Raw genomic sequence first — 14526 nt, 5'->3', positions numbered from 1 at the left:
TTATGTTTGGTCATTTTATTATTATATTTATTAAAAATAATCATTTTGATTTAGGTTTAAGATGTAATCGAAGTGTTATTTCTTCCCCTCTAAAATTAATCAGACGCGTTTCTTGATCAACAATCCAAACTTTTATGCGACTTATTTCGTTAACGTTTACTGGTAAATAAATAAGGTTCCTGGGAATTTCGTCTAATTTATATCCTGGAGACACGTTTATTGCGAACTCATGGATAATATGTGCTGGAGAATTATTCATATATGCTCCAGTTGTAATATTACAACAAATTTGAATTGCATTTACTTTCATGATGTTTACTGGCATGTGAGACGTATGCTTTATGTTAGGGACTAAAACTCGATCTTCAAATCCAAACAACGGACCAATAGACCGATCTTGATGGAAATTTATAACATGTTCCGAAGAAAAAATTTCGATTTGAAGTGTATTGTTATTTGCTTCTATATCCAGAGTATTAAGCGCGTTCTCCTTTCTATAAGCGCTTTTTATAAAGTCTACAATATCTTCGAGTTCGTACGATCCAACTGGAATTTCAATAACACTATCACCAATATGAAACAAATTATTATCATAATCAATGTTAGGGATTGTATTATATGAATGAAAGTCAACTAAAGCACATTCGTAATCGTCATTTAATTGAATGGGAGGAAAGTACGAAGCAGTCAAAATTGGAGATCTCCCGGTTAATGCTAACGTAATTGACATGATGATGAGTAATTGATGAATGGAAACACGTTTTTAGTTTCATTAGTTTTTATTTATTTGTTCATTCAAAACAAAAAAAAAAAAAAAATTATAATATTTCATTTTTATTTATCCAAGAGTTATGTTCATTAGAAAATCCTAACCATTTAACATAAGCCATTTCTCCCTTTGTTTTTAAAATCTTCTCAACGAGATATACATCAGGGTGTTTTGTGAGTAAAATCTCTTCCTTATAAAAAGCTCCTTTTATGGGATTTCCCTGGTAGTCTTCAAGTAGATATGTGGTGGGGTTTGTGTTTTGTATACGTCTTATACGAAAAATCTCTGTACTAAAATTTGGAGTATATCCTTTTTCAAATATGCTCTTATATTTACTTATGCGGACGTAGTCTCCCAAATGATATTGGGAGATTTTATGTATTTTCATGTGACTATATACGGTTTTTAATAGATTTTGTTCATTTTTGGAATTTACTTCGACTGGAGCCATTTTTATTGTTCTATGTTTTTGTCGATTATATTTATCTATTAAAGCTTTATACATATCGATCCAATGGTACGTGCCATTAAAAGAAAATTCTCGAAACATTTGCGATTTTAATGTTCGATTAAAACGTTCCACAATCGACGCCTTAATTACGCTATAGGTTGAGTAGTGATTAATTGAATACTTTTCCATAAGTTTTTCAAAGTCTGAATTAAAAAATTCTTTTCCATCATCTGTTTGTAAATTTTTTGGTATCCTCCCCATACTAAGAATTTTTTGAAACGCTTTTGAAACATCACAAGCCTTTTTCGATTTAGTTGCTTCTGCCCAAGCATATTTGGAAAATGTGTCTATTACAGTCAATAGAAATTTATAACCTTTGTTTATTGTGGAATAGTTTCCCATTTCGACTAAATCAGCTTGCCAGAGGTCATCAATACCCCTCATAATAACTCTGCGACGTGGAAAGTTTTTACGAGCTTGGGTGTGAATTTCGTTAACAACGTCTCTTTTTTCCATAGCTTAGTTATGATTATTGTAGATAATGGTAGGGTTTTCAGGCATAGTAGAAATTAATTCAAATAACTGACTCAGACTTATCTTCATTTGTGTTATTTCCTGTCGAATGTTGTTAACTTCAATATTTAAATCTCTTTTTAAAATGTCTCTAGAGTGGTAGATTTGTTTTTGAAGATAAGCTTTGTTGACTGCGTCTGTATCCTCCGCCGGAGGATCCAAATTTTTAATTTTTTTATATTGGATATCGATGTTATTATGCCTGTCAATAAAAATTCCAAATATTTTTGAAACATTTTTTTTATAATGTGTTGAATTTGAAAAATGACCGAACTTATCGACACTCATTTTATGATTAATTGAGGTTTACTATTGTCAATATATTATATCCGCTTCCTTGAGTTCTTCAATAATAGAAATAATTTCATTGTTTTGATTCGTATGACCAGCTTGTTTTGATGCTATTAGGAGCTTAAGACGATCTACTAGCTCATTGGGATCGTCCCAGTATATATAGTTGGATTTTTCTGAAATTGTAGTCATTAATCCTTTACCTATGTAAGTAGTGTCAAACAGCTTTTGAATAATGTTTTTGTATTTATAACCCTTATTCCCTTTAATCCGCTCGTTCGGATTATAATTCCTCTTATGTGCGTTTGTATCTATTAATATTTTTTTATATATATCCAATTCCAATGCATCATAGTTGTGTGGCTTTCTATAAAAAAGCAACTGAAATAAGCCCGGCGTATACGCCCATGAATGATTTCCAACAATGATTTTATCTTCGTTAATATCTATTATGGAATCTCCAAATTTCCAAACTCCATTCGAATCTTTATGTGGTCCAAAAACTGTGTCTAGTTTTTTATCTCTATGTAATTTTGATAAGTCCACACCATCTTCGTCTTCTGACTGGGAAAAGAATTCCTCTTCCTCTTCGCCATCATTACCGTCCTCTATGGCATCATCAATATCTTCCTTTCCATTATCAAGTTTAGTTTTTAACTTCTTATTTTCTTCATTAAAATCGGTATTTTCAGCCTTTGCATTTGATTGTTTAATTTTGTCTTTAGATAGTTTCAATATTTTATTAATTGGTTGTGTGACTGGATCGAATGTGCGACGCAAATCCTGCAAAGTCTCCTCTTCACCCAATTTTATGCTTTGAAATTTTCTTTTTAAAATTTTTCTAGTTTTAACCAATTCCTTTAAAAGATTGGTATTCATCTTAATTTTTTTTTTTGTATAGCTTTGCTCTCTGTCTAGATATATTTGTGGTTTTGGAGTTAATTTTACAAGCTTACGTCTTCATCAATCGGAAATATATTTATTACTAAATGTAAATGTATGTATCAAACCCTTTTCTATATCGGCCACATGTGATTTCATTATCCTTATTTATTATTAAAAATCCATATTTATCTTGCCAACATTCCTGACAAATCCTCTCAAATTCTTGGAACGTCATATCACCTCTCACATGATCATTATAAATGTGTTTCATATTCATTCCATCCTGCTTGAACATAATTATAAAATTTGCATTGTCACGAACCAAATGTTTAGGTATATGCGTATATGTTTGACATAAATAAAATGAATCAATATTTTTATGTCGCCCCATAGTAAAATAGTCTCTCATGTTATTCTGCTTTTCACACGCAACATCATCAAATATCATAATTGAGTTAGGTTTCGCCATGTCTGATGAAATAACCTTCTCATTATTATTAAATGTAAAATATCCCATTCCCTTTATAGGTGTTATAAGTTGTCTTAGATACTCGTACTTGGGTTGATATAAAGATTTTGAGTATAAATAAATATTCTCAAATTTTAATCCGTTAGGGCTTTCAATTAAACTAACCATAACGTTAGTCTTTCCACAATTCGATGGTCCCACTATTAAAGCCCTTATGGAATTCGGTAGTAGACAGCTGTGCTTTATAGTTTTTGGATGATTATGAACGAAGTCTAAATTTCGCACATTAATTTTTGTATCTTGCTTAACTAATCGCATTTTGTTAACTAACTAAATTTTTTGCTTAACCAATTTATTTATTGTAGAAAAAAAAACCCGACAAGTATAAAATGCTCATATTCAATCAAAATAAAGTTAGTCGCAAAAGATCCATTCAAGGAAGAGGACTATTAAACAGATTTATTAATTCCCTACCTTTCGAACTTCATTTACCTGGATATCAATTCTGCGGACCTGGTACTAAGCTCGAGAAACGTTTGAAACGAGGAGACAAAGGCATAAATGGTCTTGACGCCGCATGTAAAACTCATGATATAGCGTATTCGAAAACCAGTGATATAGAAGAACGAAATAAAGCTGATCGAGAGCTAGCTGAAAGGGCATGGGAACGGTTTAAAGCAAACGATAGTACTTTAGGAGAAAAAATTAACTCGTATTTGGTCACCAACGCGATGAAGGCTAAAGTCAAATTTGGTATGGGTGTGGAGAAGAAAAAATATAAGAAAGCGGCAGGACAAAAAACTTTTTCGAACGCAATAAAGAAAACGACAACAATTTTAAGGAAAGAAAAACCCCAAGACATTAGCTCCGCCATTAAAATAGCAAGGAAAGCTATTCATAAAATGCTTAAAAAGAATAAAGGAGATGTAATTATCCCAAGAGTTATAAGAGTACCCAAAATTGGTGGGTTTTTGCCATTAGTACCAATTATAACAGCACTCGGCGCTTTAGGTGGACTAACTTCAGGTGTATCTTCAATAGCCAAGTTAGTTAGCTCAGCGAATAATGCTAAAAAGCAACTGGAAGAAAACATCAGACACAACAAAAGTATGGAGTCCATAGCAATGGGAAAGGGATTATACCTTAAACCATTTAAAAATGGAATGGGAATCATATGTAATAAGAGTAACATTTCAAAAAACTTTTGAAGCAGCTACCCAATCGACCTCTAACTGATTTAGATATAAAATTATTTGCACGAAAACATATTTCAAATTTTAGAGGAGTTTTTATGAGAGATAAACTTCCAAAAAATGTTCTCCATAACGAATGTGGAATAGTAAACCTTGATTCATATAAAGGATCTGGAACTCATTGGGTAGCTTATTATAAAAATGGAGACCAAGTGGAATACTTTGATAGTTTTGGAAATCTTCAACCACCAATAGAAATAATAAAATATTTAGGTAGCGATATAAAATACAATTATAATAGAAAACAAAATTTTGATTCTTTTAATTGTGGTCACTTATGTTTAAAATTTTTACTCCAATATAAACAATAAAATCCCAAATAATATTAAAATGAAAAGACATCTTGGTTTTTTTTATTTATTTTTTATTTAAATATAATGCATATATTATTTATTTTCCATTCTTTGTATTAGATTGTAAATTTTAATATCTTGTTTTATAATATGAGGCATTTTTTTACTAAACTCATAACACAGACGTAACAAATCAATTTCAATGTCCGGCTCATTGAACCCAGGTATTTCAGAAACCAGAACATTTGTCTTTTTTAGTGCTGCGCATGTTGGTATGTAGTAATTGTAGTAGAAATGAGCAATTTGTTTCCTCAATATATTGTTCCAGCAAATGAAAGATGTTAGAAATATGCCATTCCGGCATATAGACCTCCAGGCCTCGCTATCCAGTTTTATTTTGTTTTTGCCTTGAATTAAAACAAGATATGATCTGCCATTTTTATTCACAAAATCCAATTGAATGTGTTCATTTCTTTGGTCATCCAACAATTTAAATGAGTCAAGGAAAAAATCATATTGATCCAAACAAGCTTGAATGTAGGCTCTGTACGTAATTAGATGTAGCCACAATTCCCGTGTCAGTCCAATATAGTTTTTCCTTTTCTGTAACCATATTATAGGTTCGAAAAGCATGATAGAAAAGCCGCAAGTTACTTTCAAATTCAGGTCGACGAAATATTCCATCTCGAAAACAACTTCACGAGTTTGGAAATGTGAGTTTTCCTTTTTACTTTCCTGATCCATTCTTAGTGACGTTTTAAAATATACTAACGCCTTCTCCCAATAATTTTTCGAATATAAGGGCATGTTGAGATTCTTGAGATTTAGTCTTTTTCAAACCTTCCACCGAAATGTCAAATTTTAATCTACCCAATTTTGTACTGGTTGATTTTCAATATTGTCATGGAAATGATAATAGTATATATATTAAAGAATTTGCCTATATGAGTGGGTTTTCAATAGTACCAAACTATTGTTTGTTTAGGTCTCCTTTCGACAGCAGAGAACTACTGAAGGAGGGAAGAAGAAAAAACGCATACTGTAAGAAGTACGTACACGGCTTGGACTGGTCTGATGGAAAAATAAATTACAACTGCGTTGGGGATATTTTATCTCCATTGAACAGTTACAATTACGTTTTGGTGATTGGACAAATTAAAAAGGAATTTTTAGAAAAATATCTAAGTACAAATATTGTAAACATAGAATATAAAACAAGTTTCAGAAAAATGAGAAATTATTTCACTAATTGCCCAATTCATAAGGATCAAAAGTTTAAGTGTGCTGTTAATAATTTATATAAAATGTTTGTATTTATTGAAAGTAATGCAATCAATTCTTTTGATGAAATAATATATGATGAAATAAAATGTTAAATAAACAAATAAAAAGACTATGTTGTTTTAATTTATTATTTTTATTTACTTTTCTTAAAATTATTCTCGATATTTATAAAAGGTATTTTAAACATTTAAATATGGACTGTAAAAGGCGCTTGCAGTTATTTGCTGCTTCAGTTCCAATCTGCTCAGGGATTTATCCTCATCATCTAATAAAGGCTGTTTGGAAATAGAAAAGGATCCTTCGTTGATGCATCGTATGGTTATATCATCCAAAGAATTAAAACGTTTAGGCAAATATAACGTATGTCCCTCCAAGCTCAGCACTACCGCATCTCCGTATTTGGTTGTGGTCCGATAACAACCATCAATAACGTATTCATGATGCAGTACCATATCCTTCACATTTAAAATTGGTTTTAGATTTTTGTTATTAAATTTACTTATCAATTCCAAATTATCAGACATGACGCTAAGTTTGCACTTTCAATACTATTCAAGATGTGGCTTTCTTCTCACACTTTTATAGAAGCACAATGAAAACCAATATATAATGACGATGAATCCCACAATAAACAAAGGGTTACATAGCTTCCATATCAATGACATTTTTATAACACCATGATTTACGACCCAAAAAAGTATCAATCCCACTTATCAGTTACCGCCATCAATCTCTAATATCCCAATCCCAAATGAGCAAGACCCACAGCCTTCATAACATATAGTGAGGGTCACACTCAATGAATTTTTATAACTCCTTAATTGACTAACCAAATAGTTTCAATCCCACTTATCAGTTAAATCAACACCATCCCTAATAATAGCACCCACAATTAAAAACGTTGGATCCCAAATTCCTAATCCAAAAAGCAGCTTACACAAGTTCGAATCCCCCATTCCCCTTACAAAAAAGAGCTACATAGTTTCCATATCAATGACAGTTTTATAACAACATGATGAGGATCCCACAACAAAAAGGGCTAGGCCGAACCCTCCCTAGCATACATAGAGATCAATGTACAATAAGGATCCCCTAACAAAAAAGGGCTACATAATTTCCATATCAATGACAGTTTTATAACAACATAATGAGGATCCCACAACAAGAAAGGGTGACATAGCATAGAGATCAATGTACAATGAGGATCCCCAAACAAAAAAGGGCTACATAATTTCCATATCAATGACAGTTTTATAACAACATAATGAGGATCCCACAACAAGAAAGGGTGACATAGCATAGATATCAATGTACAATGAGGATCCCCTAACAAAAAAGGGCTACATAATTTCCATATCAATGACAGTTTTATAACAACATAATGAGGATCCCACAACAAGAAAGGGTGACATAGCATAGATATCAATGTACAATGAGGATCCCCTAACAAAAAAGGGCTACATAATTTCCATATCAATGACAGTTTTATAACAACATGATGAGGATCCCATTAAAAAAGTAATTAAGAAGTAATAAAGAAGTAATTAAGAAGTAATTAATATGAATTTGTATATACCAAATTCAACAAGAAAGGGTGACATAGCATAGATATCAATGTACAATGAGGATCCCCTAACAAAAAAGGGCTACATAATTTCCATATCAATGACAGTTTTATAACAACATGATGAGGATCCCATTAAAAAAGTAATTAAGAAGTAATAAAGAAGTAATTAAGAAGTAATTAATATGAATTTGTATATACCAAATTCAACAAGAAAGGGTGACATAGCATAGATATCAATGTACAATGAGGATCCCCTAACAAAAAAGGGCTACATAATTTCCATATCAATGACAGTTTTATAACAACATGATGAGGATCCCATTAAAAAGTAATTAAGAAGTAATAAAGAAGTAATTAAGAAGTAATTAATGTGAATTTGTATATACCAACTTATCCTACTGACGGCCTTTCAAGTGCCACTCAACAGATAAGTTGTGTAAATCTCTAGCCCCTTCTTTCGCCTCAAAGATGCCACAACGGATATGACATTGACGTGATGATGGTGATGCGAATGCGGATACGGATGACGATGATGATGGCGATGATGAAGCATTTGGGTTTGTATGAGTGACAACAGCCATGATTACAAATTAATTGACTGAAGTGAGTGCAGGCGGAAAATTTGATGAGATGGCTGTCGTTGTCGCCATACTGGTTTTATTTTACAATGCAGAATAACAAACGGCACGAATGCCGCGAGGCATCACAAACAAAAATATTTGCACAATGAATATGAACGAAAATGCCATTGTCAACTAATTATGCAGCTGAGTGGAGTTATAACAAATTTAAAGTCATTCGAGTACATGAAGGTTATTTGGGATACGCGTATAATGCAGTTGTTTTGAGTTAATAAGAGGCTCATTATGTAACTGATTCAAATACTTTAAGACTCAAAATTACCGGTTTTTTAGATTTTTAAGAATAGATTTGGAATGATCAAATTGCTCAATTTATTTGACAGATATAGAAAAATAACTCTTAACTGAGTTCAAGCAAGTAATGTCCGACAGTATGGGAGATCGGTTTATATGGGAGCTATATCAGGTTATAAATCTATAAAGACCATAACTGGTACGGCTGTTGGAAGCCATAGCAAAACTTTACGTGAAAATATTTGACATGATTATTAGAAGTTAAAAATCTACCACGTTTAAAATGTATTTTTTATAATTGCAGGAGGCTCAAGAAGTCCAATTGGTTTATATGGCAGCCAGGGAAGTAGCCAAGGAGGTAGAGGCTAGCGGGTCCAAGCCCCCCTCTTCCCTAGCAAACGATAAAACGACCATGATTTGCTGATCTGCACCTGGAATGTCTGCACTCTCTTTTGAGAAGGTCCAGTCTACGCATTGGCGAATGTATTGGGGAAGTACGAGGCATATATTACCGCCTTACTGGAAGTGCGATGGACCGAGAATGGCGTGACAATAACACCAAACGGTGACAAAAATATTATAGCTGACATAACGCGTGGCATGAATTTGGCTGTGTAGATTTGTAGTTACACGGAGACTAAAACCCTTCCCTCAAGCTTTACTCCGGTGGATGAGAGGCTAGCCATAATCCGCATAAAAGCCAAATTCTTCAACATCAGCCTTATTTGTGCCCATGCCACGACGGAAGACAAGTACAAACAGACCAAGGATATTTTCTACAAGCGCCTAGAGAGAGAATATGAACGCTGCCCCGCCTACGATATTAAAATCGTTCTGAGAGATTTCGCCGCTGCAAAAAACATTGTAGTTAGTAGCATCAGATTTCAACCTAGAAATATTCGCAAAGCCACATGGCAGTCACCCGTTCAAAACACGAGGAACCAAATTGATCACGTTGTGATAGATGGAAGGCATTCATTCAGCGTGTTAGATCGATCCATGGAGCGAATGTAGATTCAAATCAATACCTGGTTGCAGCAAAGGTTCGCACCCGATTGAGCATAGCGAGGAAAGTACAATATCCGACACTGCACGGAAGCAGGATATTGAAAAACAAACACAACAGCTGGCAACGGCATACTCCACTCGACTGACCCAACTGTTGGATGAAATCACTCCTTGTTCCGATAATATAATGGCGCAGGGGCAAACTATTGCCCACAATGTAAATGCCGCGAAATCCGTACTTGGGTACCGGAAGCCTCCCGCAATGAACCCATGATATGACCAAGAATGTCGAAATGCTACTGAAGCCAAGAATACAAGGCATACAGAGCGACCCTGCAATCAGTAGCAGCGCGCCAGATGAAGGTGAGGTATCGGGAGAAAAGGAGAGAGGAGAAACGTCTATTCCGCAGAAAGAAAAAGGAAATGGAAAGACATGAGTGTGAGCGAATTAAGATGTACAGGAGTCAGAATGAAGTTTGGAAATTCTACTAAAGAATTAAATATCAAACCGATGGCTTTGGTGCAGGCACGTCCTCCTGCAGAGACAAAGAAGGAAATCTGGTAACTGACACAGATAACATGCTGAGGATATGGAAAGAACATTTTACCCAACTGCTAGTGTCCAACGTTGGCTGCCAAGAGGATACTGCAGAACCAATCCCTGATGATGGTATAGAATGTTTATCTCCTAGTCAGAATGAGGTCCAAGTAGCAGTGACGCGACTAAAGAACAACAAGGCAGCAGGGGCCGACGGGTTACCCGCTGAACTATTTAAGACCGGAGGCGACACGCTGATAAGGCATATACATCAGCTTATCTGCACAATTTTTGCTAGAAGAACGCATACCCGATGATTGGAACCTCAGCATACTATGTCCCGTACACAAGAAAGGAGACAAGACGGAATGTGCCAACTACAGAGGAATAAGTCTCCTCCCCATCGCATACAAGATACTCTCGAGCGTTCTGTGTGAAAGATTGAAACGTAAAGTCAATGAGATAATTGGGCGCTATCAATGCGGCCTTAGAATTGGTAAATCCACTCAAGACCCAATATTTACACTGCTCCAAATTTGTATATGGTTCTGAGGCATGGGTACTTGTGAAAGCACACGAGGCAGTGCTTGAGAGTGTTTGAGAGAAAGAATCTTCGTAAAATATATAGACCAGTTTGCGTTAATGGAGAATAAACTGCGTTGCAACTGCGTTGGCTAGGTCATGTTGTCAGAATAAATGAAGAAGCTGCAGCAACGAAGTCTTTTGAAGGCAAACACGGTGGTACACGCAAACGGGGACGATCAAAAGCCCGATGAAAGGATCGAGTGGTGGGAGACACCTCGAAACTTGATGTCAGAGATTATAGAATGAGTGCAGTAGATGGAGATGCTTTGAACGCTATTCTACGTTCGGCTAGTGGAACAAATGTTCTATCATGTTCTGTCATTCGAGATAGTCAGCAACTTTATCTACCTCGGCACTGCCGCAACCAAAACGAATGAAACCAGTTTTAAGATAAAGCGAAGCATAATACTGGCAAACGGATGCTAGTTTGGATTAAGTAAGCAGTTTAGAAACAAGGCCACCTCTCAACAGACGAAGAATTCACTATACAGGACACCCGTGCTGTTATAAGGTTCTTGTGAAAGAAGACGAGGCAGAGCTTGGAGTGTTTGAGAGAAAGATTCTTCATTCATTTCTTTGCGATTCTTTAGTTTGGTCACAAAATATGTGGACCAGTTTGCGTTAATGGAGAAAATAGGCATGGTATAAGCCACGAGCTGTATGACGATAGCATAGTTAAACGTATCAAAATACAACGGCAGCGTTGGCTAAGTCATGTTGACAGAATGGATGAGGAGGCTCCAGCAAAGAAGTACAACCAAAAGACCGGGCACCCAAAAGACCGATGGAAGGATCTAGTGGTGGTAGACACCTCGAAACTTGATGTCAGAGATTATAGAGATTATAGAATGAGTGCAGAAGAGGGAGACGCTTAGGACGCTATTCTACATTCGGCTAGTGGAACAAATGTTCTGTCATAGCCAATTAAAGTAAAGTAAAGTAAATGTGTCAAGAATAGTTTTAGTTGGTTTATGACCTGATATAGCTCCCATATAAACCAAGCTAGATAATGATATGTACGACTCTAGAGGGCGCTCTTGCCACCCAATTTGGGTAAAATTGTGAAATTTGTGTTTAATTTTAATTTTCAACAACTATGCCAAGTATGGTCTAAATCGGTTCATAAACTCATATAGCTGTCATATAAACCGATCTTCATACTTGACTCCTTGAGGATCTAGAAGGTCCCAAAACCGGTATGGTTTCCGGTAGCCGTGTCATGTGTGGTTGAAATAGGTTTATAACTCGATAAAGCTCCCATCTAAACCTATCGCCCGATTTGTCTTCGTGAGCCTCTTGGGAGCAATAATCTGGCTGACATTTTAAACGTGTGTTTTTATACCCTCCACCATAGGGAGGGTATAAAAACACACGTTTTCGTCATTCTGTGTGTAACTATTCGAAATATTCGTCTGAGACCCCATAAAGTATATAAATTCTTGATAGTCGTGACATTTTATGTCGATATTGCCATGTCCGTCCGTCCGTCCGCTGTCAAAAGCACGCTTTCGAAGGAGTAAAGCTAGCCGCTTGCAATTTTGCACAAATACTTCTTATTAGTGTAGGTGGGTTGGGATTGTAAATGGGCTATATCGGTCCATGTTTTGATATAGCTGCCATATAAACCGATCTTGGGTCTTGACTTCTTGAGTCTCTAGAGGGCGCAATTCTTATCGGATTTGGCTGAAATTTTGCACGACGTGCTTTGTTATGATATCCAACAACTGTGCCAAGTATGGTTCAAATCGGTAAATAACCTGATATAGCTGTCATATAAACCGATCTTGGGTATTGAGCTCTTGAGTCTCTAGAGGGCGCAATTCTGGTCCGATTTGACTAAAATTTTGCACGTGGTATTTTTTGGTATCACTTTCAACAACTGTGATAAGTATGGTTTAAATCGGTCCAGGTTTTGATATAGCTGCCATATAAACCGATCTTGGGTCTGGACTTCTTGAGCCTCTAGAGGGCGTAATTCTATCCGATTGGAATGAATTTTTGCACGAAGTATGATATGATATTATGATATCCAACAACTGTTCCAAGTATGGTTCAAATCGGTAAATAACCTGATATAGCTGTCATTTAAACTGATCTGGGGTCTTGACTTCTTGAGCCTCTAGAGGGTGCAATACTTATCCGATTTGAACTATGCCGAGTATGGTTCAAAGCGGTCCATAACTTCATATAGCTGCCATATAAACCGATCTTAAATCTTGAGCGGTTCAAAGCGGTTCATAACCAGTTATAGCTGCCATATAAACCGATCTTGAATCTTGACTTGAGCCTCTAAAGGGTGCAATTCTTATCTGCAATTTTGCACGCTATGACTTTCAACAACTGTGCCAAGTATGGTTCAAATCGGTTCATAACCTGATATAGATGTCATATAGACAGATCTGGGGACTTGACTTCTTGAGGTTCTAGAGGGCGCAATTCCTATCCGATTTGGCTGAAAATTTGCATGGCGTATTTTATTCTTACTTTCAACCACTGTGTCAACTAAGGTTCAACTCGGTTCATAACCTGATATAGCTTTCATATAAACCGATCTGGGATCTTGACTTCTTGAGCCTCTGGAGGTTGCAATTATTATCCGATTTGAATGAAATTTTGTACGACGGACCTCTCATGATCATCAAAATTCATGTTTATTATGGTCTGAATCGGTCTATAGACTAATACAAGCTCCCATATAAATCGATCTCTCTATTTTACTTCTTGAGCCCCCAAAGGGCGCAATTCTTATTCGAATTGGCTGACATTTTACACAGGTCTCCAACATATAATTTAATTGTGATCCAAACCGGACCATATCTTGATATCGCTCTTATAGCAGAGCAAATCTTTTCTTATATCCATTTTTGCCTAAGAAGAGATGCCGGGAAAAGAACTCGACAAATGCGATCCATGGTGGAGGGTATATAAGATTCGGCCCGGCCGAAATTAGCACGCTTTTACTTATTTTCTATTTATAACTTCTTGTAGCCATGAAAAATACAGTTCATCTGTAGCTGTAGATGTACCTCCTAAATATGCGAAATAGTCATTCAAAAAATATGCCAAATGCGATCCATTGTGGATGGTATATAAGGTTCGGCCCGACCATAGGATGGGGGTATACTAATCTATTCATTCCATTTGTAACACCTCGAAATATTGATCTAGGACCCCATAAAGTATATATATTTGACGTCCGGAGTCGATTTAGCCATTCCCGTCCGTCCGTCTGTGGAAATCACGATAGCGGTCGAGCGCGTAAAGCTAGGCGCCTGAAATTTTGCACAGCTACTTACTATTAATGTAGGTCGTTGGTGATTGCAAATAGGCCATATCGGTTCAGATTTGGATATATCTCCCATATAAACCGATCTCAAGATTTGACTTCTTGAGACCCTGGAAGCCGCAATTTTTGGTTGATTTGGCCAAAATTTTGCATGCGATGTTCTGTTATGATATCCAATAACTATGTCAAGAACCTGATATAGCTCCCATATAAACCGATCTCCCGATTTGACTTCTTAAGCCCCTGGAAGCAGCACCTTTTGTCCAATTAGGCTTAAATTTGCCACGTAGTGTTTTGTTGTGAATCTCAACAACTATGCCAAGTAGAGTCCAAATCGGTCAAGAACCTGATATAGCACCCATATAAACCGATCTCCCTATATGACTTGTTGAGCCCCTG

The 14526-nt window shown here is 35.8% G+C and overlaps 1 protein-coding gene across 1 annotated transcript in view; it reads right to left on the bottom strand.

The window, feature by feature from the left end:
- LOC106085877 (cGMP-specific 3',5'-cyclic phosphodiesterase) overlaps positions 1–14526 on the bottom strand; it is a 377334-nt gene that overhangs the window by 88529 nt on the left and 274279 nt on the right. The window lies entirely within an intron of this gene.

This window comes from Stomoxys calcitrans, chromosome 2 (genome assembly GCF_963082655.1).
Source record: "Stomoxys calcitrans chromosome 2, idStoCalc2.1, whole genome shotgun sequence".
Lineage (NCBI taxonomy): Eukaryota > Metazoa > Arthropoda > Insecta > Diptera > Muscidae > Stomoxys > Stomoxys calcitrans.
The sequence above is the reverse complement of the archived record's forward strand: the minus strand, read 5'-3'. Positions and strand labels throughout refer to the sequence as shown.